This window comes from Canis lupus, chromosome 6 (assembly GCF_003254725.2).
Source record: "Canis lupus dingo isolate Sandy chromosome 6, ASM325472v2, whole genome shotgun sequence".
NCBI lineage: Eukaryota > Metazoa > Chordata > Mammalia > Carnivora > Canidae > Canis > Canis lupus.
The window spans coordinates 37771704-37777703 of NC_064248.1; the positions used below are offsets into that span (position 1 = coordinate 37771704).

Sequence of the window (6000 nt, forward strand, 5' to 3'; positions counted from 1 at the left end):
TGTTTGTATACACCAGCACTGAACAACATTAGAAGGAAATTAAGAAAACAATTCCATTTGTGATAGCATCCAAAAAATATGCAAAAGAGTAAAATTTAACCAGAGATGAAAGACTTCTATGCTGAAAACTACAAAACATTGATAAAATAAGGGAAACACAAATAAAACAAAAGGCACCCTGTGTTCATGGATTGGAAGACTTACCATCGTTAATATGGCAGTTTGCCATATTGCCATATCCCAAAGCTATCTATAGATTCAGTGCAACCCTATCAAAATTCTAATGGTCTATTTGCAAGAAAAAGAGAAGCCAGTCCTCAAATTCATATGGGATTGCAAGGGATCTTGATTATCCATAACACTGTTAAAAAAAGAACAAAGTTGGAAAATTCAAGTTCTCCATTTCAAAAAAAACCCAACAAATCTACAGTAATCAAAATTATGTGGTACTGACATAAGCATAGATTTAGAATAGAACTGAGACTCCAGAAATCAACCCATATATCTATGGTTAACTGAAATTTTTTTTGTAGACTCCATGCCCAGTGTGGAGCCCAGTGCAGGGCTTGCACTGACAACTCTGAGATCAAGATTTGAGCTGAGGTCAATGGTTGGATGCTTAACTGACTAGTCACCCAGGTACCCCTGATCAACTGATTTTCTTTCTTTTTTTTTTTAAGATTTTGTTTGTTTATTTATTCGTGAGAGACACACAGAGAGAGAGGCAGAGACACAGGCAGAAGCAGAGGGAGAAGCAGGCTTCATGCAGGGAGCCTGATATGGGACTCGATCCCGGATCTCCAGGATGACGCCCTGGGCTGAAGGCAGACGCTTAACCACTGAGCCACCCAGGTGTGTAAAAAGCAAGTTTATGATTGCCAGGATTGTGGGGAGTAGGGAATGGGGAATAACTAACTAATGGATGTAGGGTTTTCTTTGGGGGTGATTAAAATGTTTTTGAACTATATAGAGGTGGTGGTTGCAAAACATTGTGAGTATTTGAATGCCACTAATGTATTCATTTTAAAATAATTTTGGGACACCTGAGTGGCTCAGTGGTTGAGCATCTGCCTTTGGCTCAGGGCATGATCCCAGTCTGGGGATTGAGTCCCACATTGGGCTCCCTGCAGGAGGCCTGCTTGTCCCTCTGCCTGTGTCTCTGTGTCTCTCATGAATAAATAAATACTGTATTTTTTATTTTTAAAAAATATTTTATTTATTCATGAGAGACACACACAGAGAGAGAGAGAGAGAGAGGCAGAGACACAGGCAGAGGGAGATGCAGGCTTCATGCAGGGAGCCTGATGCAGGTCTCGATCCCAAGAACCCAGGATCATGCCCTGGGCCAAGGCAAGCCCTAAACCACTGACCGACCCAGGCATCCCTAAATAAAATCCTTTTAAAAAATAATTTTATTTAATGTGATGTCATCTACCATAAAGTTGCCCATAAAAATCAATTTGCCATGTTTTTGTGGGTCTGTTCATCTAAGGTGAATGACTGAATGACTCAATGAATCGATACATTGGAGATGATCTCCAAATGCAGGTGTTAATGTTTACTCTCAAAAAGTAGATGCCTAGGCCAACTCAATCACAGCTATTTTTTAATTAATATTTTTAGTAGAGGTATGTTTTTCTATTCTATTTTTTTTTTAAGATTTATTTCTTTAGTCATGAAAGACACAGACTGAGAGAGAGAGGCAGAGACACAGACAGAGGGCGGAGCAGGCTCTTCCCAGGGAGCCCCATGCAGGACTCGATCCTGGATCCCGGGATCACAACCTGAGCCACCCAGGTGTCCCTCTATTCTATTTTAACAGGAGCTGAACTTGGACCTGAACATCAGGCAGAGTCGGACACCTGACCATGGAAAACCAATCAGCTTGGGCAGCCCCGGTGGCCTAGCAGTTTAGCACTGCCTTCAGCCCAGGGTGTGATCCTGGATACCCTTGATTAGTCCCATGTTGGGCTCCCCGGGTGGATCCTGTTTTTCCCTCTGCCTCTTTCTCTCTGTGTGTATGTGTGTTTCAAATAAATAAATAAATAAATAAATAAATAAATAAATAAATAAATAAATAAAATCTAAAAAAAAAAAACCAATCAGCCAACCAAAGGAAAATGACATAAATTTATACAAATTATTTATCTGAAAACTGTAAAGAGGGCTAGAGGATGCCCTCTTTATCCCCAATCCAGCATTTTTTAGAAGCAAAACACAAAACAAAATGTTTGTGAATGTAAAATCCGAGCACATCACACAATGTCTGGCTCATAGAAAGTGCTCACTAAATATTTGCCCAATGTTGAATAGATGAATGAACATTCGCAGTGGATAGCTTTCTAAAAGGGTTAAAGAGCCAACATCCCCACATGGAAATAAGGACAGAACCAGTTTTGGAAGCAGGTTAATTTAAGTGTCAACTTGAGAATTTCAGGTGATAAACAGTAGCTTAATGTACCAGGAATTCTAGTTGCAATAACATTTGGTTAGTTAGGTAGGCTTTTATCAATGATAAACTATGGGAAGTATTAACCAGCCATAAAAGAACCTTTCACAGAAATGTACATTTCTTGACGATGAGGGAGGGCCATGTGTGTTGGAATACACAGTAGCTACTTTAGAATAACTCCAGGAGGAGGATCAAGAGATAGAATGGATGCCAACAAAGGAAAAGGAAAGAAAATTCCTCATCAAGAGTAAATAAAGTATCAAATGGAGAAGAAAATAGAATAGGAATATTAAATTTCTAGGTCACTCTGCATCCTAGCAGTTATGGAAATGTGATGGTCAAATGCTAATTAGAAATAAACATTATGAAGCAGGAATGTTGAGGGAGTGAATTATTACAAAATTCCTATGATTTTGGTATAAACCATTTACATATTACACTTTAATTCAAGAACAAAAATTTAAAGCCAGCTGGTAGGGCAGCCCGGGTGGCTCAGTGGTTTAGCGCTGCCTTCAGCCCAGGGAGTGATCCTGGAGACCCAGGATCGAGTCCCGTGTCGGGCTCTCTCTGCATGGAGCCTGCTTCTCTCTCTGCCTGTGTCTCTGCCTCTCTCTCTCTCTCTCTCTCTCTCTGTGTTCTCATGAATCAATAAAAAAATTAAAAATCTTAAAAAAAAATAAAACCAGCTGGTAGGTAAATAAGGGCACATTAGCTCCTGGGAGAATGCTTTCTACAATCACATTAGAATATGATAACAATTATTACTTTGCTTTTTAGTGGCTTCCAGAAAGCTATCTATTAACTACTGTCACTGAACTCTTAGTGAGTGAATCACTCTGGGCCTTGTTAAAACTACAGAGGGTGATCAGGTAGTTTCACTTTATTAATGAATTGCTCTGCTGATTGTTACAGGGAACTAGCATCCCTCCAGGACTTCTCTCATTATGATACATTTGGGTTGCCTGTTTTTCTCATAATCGAATACCACAAAGAGGAACCCAAGAGAGTCCTCTTAGCCATCTTGAGAAGTTATTAAGCAAGTTCTGATTGCCTTCAGAGCAAGTGAAAAGCAGCTCCCATGTTCTCAGTTAAACTTCCCTCCTGTGGGAGAGAGGGCCTCTATTGAGTGGGAATAGTTTCTCAATGATGGTTTAAATAGAGATTGTCAAGACCTGTTCATCTTTTAGAAACTAAACTATTTATGGGTGAAATGTTGTAATGTCTGAGATTTCCTTTAAAATACTTGCAAGGGTCCCCTGGCTGGCTCAGTCAGTAGAGCATGCCACTCCTGATCCAGGGACATGAGTTTGAGTCCCACATTGGGTACAGAGATTACTCTAAAAAAGTAATAAGGAGATCCATGGATGGCACAGCAGTTAAGTACCTGCCTTTGGCCCAGGGCATGGTCCTGGAGTCCCGGGATCAAGTCCCACATCAGGCTCCCTGCATGGAGCCTGCTTCTCTCTCTACCTAAGTCTCTCCTTCTCTCTCTATCTCCGTGTCTCTCATGAATAAATAAATAAAAATTTTTAAAAAGATACAGATTTTACACCATTTAGAAAATTAACTCAAAATGAATTCTAAACCTAACTGTAAATGATAAAACTATAAAACTCCTGGTAGGTAATACAGGGGATTACGTAGATGATCTCGGGTTTGGTGATTACTTTTTAGATATAACACTAAATATACAACTCATGAAAGAAATAAATGAAAAGCTGGACTTCATTAGCATTACAAACTTCTACACTGCAAAAGAAACTGTCAAACAATTAGAAGACAAGACAGAGGCTATGAGAAAAAAATTGCAAATGACATATCTAATGAGGGTGCCTGGCTGGCTCACTAAATAGAATGCGATTGATTTATTTATTTATTTATTTATTATTTAATTATTTATTTATATTTGAGAAGGAAGACCCGAGGGAGAGGGAGAGAGGAAATCCTAAGCAGGCTTCATGACCAGCCTGGAACCTGACACTGGACTCAATCTCACAAACACTAATGGACTGAGCCACCCAGGTACCCTAGAACCACATGCAACTCTTGATCTTGGAATTGTGAGTTCAACCCTCATGCTGGGTCTGGAGCTTAGTTTTTTTAAAAAAAAGAAAAAAAGACATGTCTGTTAAAGGACTGTGAAATTATGTGAAGAATTCTTAAAATTCAAAATAAGAAAATGAACAACTCAATAAAAAAAATGGGCATAAGATCTCAACTGGCCGCTTACTAAATAATGTACACAAATAAAAAGATGATCCACATCATATGTCATTAGGGAATTGCAAATGAAACAATTTAACAGTATACAATGATCAGAATAATGAAAATCAACAAACCGTGAAAACAACTGCTAGCAAAGATGTGCAGGAACAGGAACTTTTATTTATTGCTGATGGGAATGCAAAATCACACAGCTTTTTTTTTTTCTTTTTTTTTTTTTTCAGCTTTCTTTTTCTTGGCGCAGACTCCCTGATTAGTGTGGAACCTATGTGTGGCTCGATCCCAGGACCCGAGGCGATGACCTGAGGGGAAACCAAGAGTGGTCACTCAACCGACTGAGCCACCCAGGCTCCCTTCTATTAGGTTTAATAGCTAAAGACATGTTTTAATTCACAGATATCCATTGACGGGTAGAGTAGACTCCAGGCCCATAGTGGCGTGGCATGGCCTTAGGGATCCAGGCTCCTGCCTTTACTTCCTATTGTCCTAAGGCTGGCTCCACTCCTGGTTGCCAGTAAACCTTCAGTGGTAAACCAGGCTTCAGCTCCGTGCCTCAGAACACTAAAATTTTGATTCCTTTTGGTGTATGTAGGCTGGGAAGCGTTTAGGCTCCCATAGCCTTTTCCAGGTTACAGTGTAGGCGAGAGAGTGTAGGCTACTCTAACACTTTCTCAGTTGTAGCTGTTGTGTTTATTTGTTCCTGGTTTTTTCCACCATGACCTCCTCGAGGGATGTGGAATGACTGGTATCTACTACAGAGTCGAGGGAAATCCTTAGGTAGTGGTTAGTTTTACACAACGGTTCCGGTCTCCTTTCCTATGGACACAGAACTTCTGGTTGAGCAGAGTTGCCTGAGTGGCTCTCACCAGTGAGTTTGCTGTGGAGTGAATGAGTGGTGGCAGGTCTCCTAGGTGAGGTATGAGATGAGGTTATGTGCTCTCTAGGGTCCTGGGAAAGCAGTTAGCCATATGAATAAAGAGAGGGAGGAAATGGCCGCTGTGAGGAGGGTGAGGGGCTGTGTGTGTGTGAGCAGCAAGACGGATGGCTGAGTCTGTTGACATGTGTAATGGAGGGCCAGATGTGTACGTGTTGGCCTTTTGAGGTAGATGACTTTCCTGCTTGACCTGGTTCCTGAGAATGGACCTGAACCTACTGACCTCTACTCACCTGCCTCCTTTCATCCCTTCCAGGTTTGCAGTAAGCATTGGCTACTGGCAAGACCCTCACATCCAGCATTTTGCAAGACTGTCTAAGGAGAGAAGGCTCCCGAAATTAACAGAGGCAAGTGACCTCCCCCTTCTTTCCGAATATCCCCTCCTTAGCAA

The 6000-nt window shown here is 40.9% G+C and overlaps 1 long non-coding RNA gene across 22 annotated transcripts in view; it reads left to right on the forward strand.

The window, feature by feature from the left end:
* The window catches only part of LOC112640463 (uncharacterized), a 43841-nt gene extending 37841 nt beyond the window's left edge, over positions 1–6000 (forward strand). For 15 of the 22 annotated variants that reach the window (XR_007411286.1, XR_007411290.1, XR_007411287.1 and 12 more), the window contains 3 exons: positions 681–852; positions 4900–5038; positions 5866–6000. This is a non-coding gene — a long non-coding RNA (uncharacterized LOC112640463). Of the gene's footprint in view, positions 1–533; positions 640–680; positions 853–1822; positions 2045–4366; positions 4475–4899; positions 5039–5865 lie in introns of those variants that run through there. The other 7 variants (XR_007411283.1, XR_007411285.1, XR_007411284.1 and 4 more) reach the window with 7 other exon arrangements.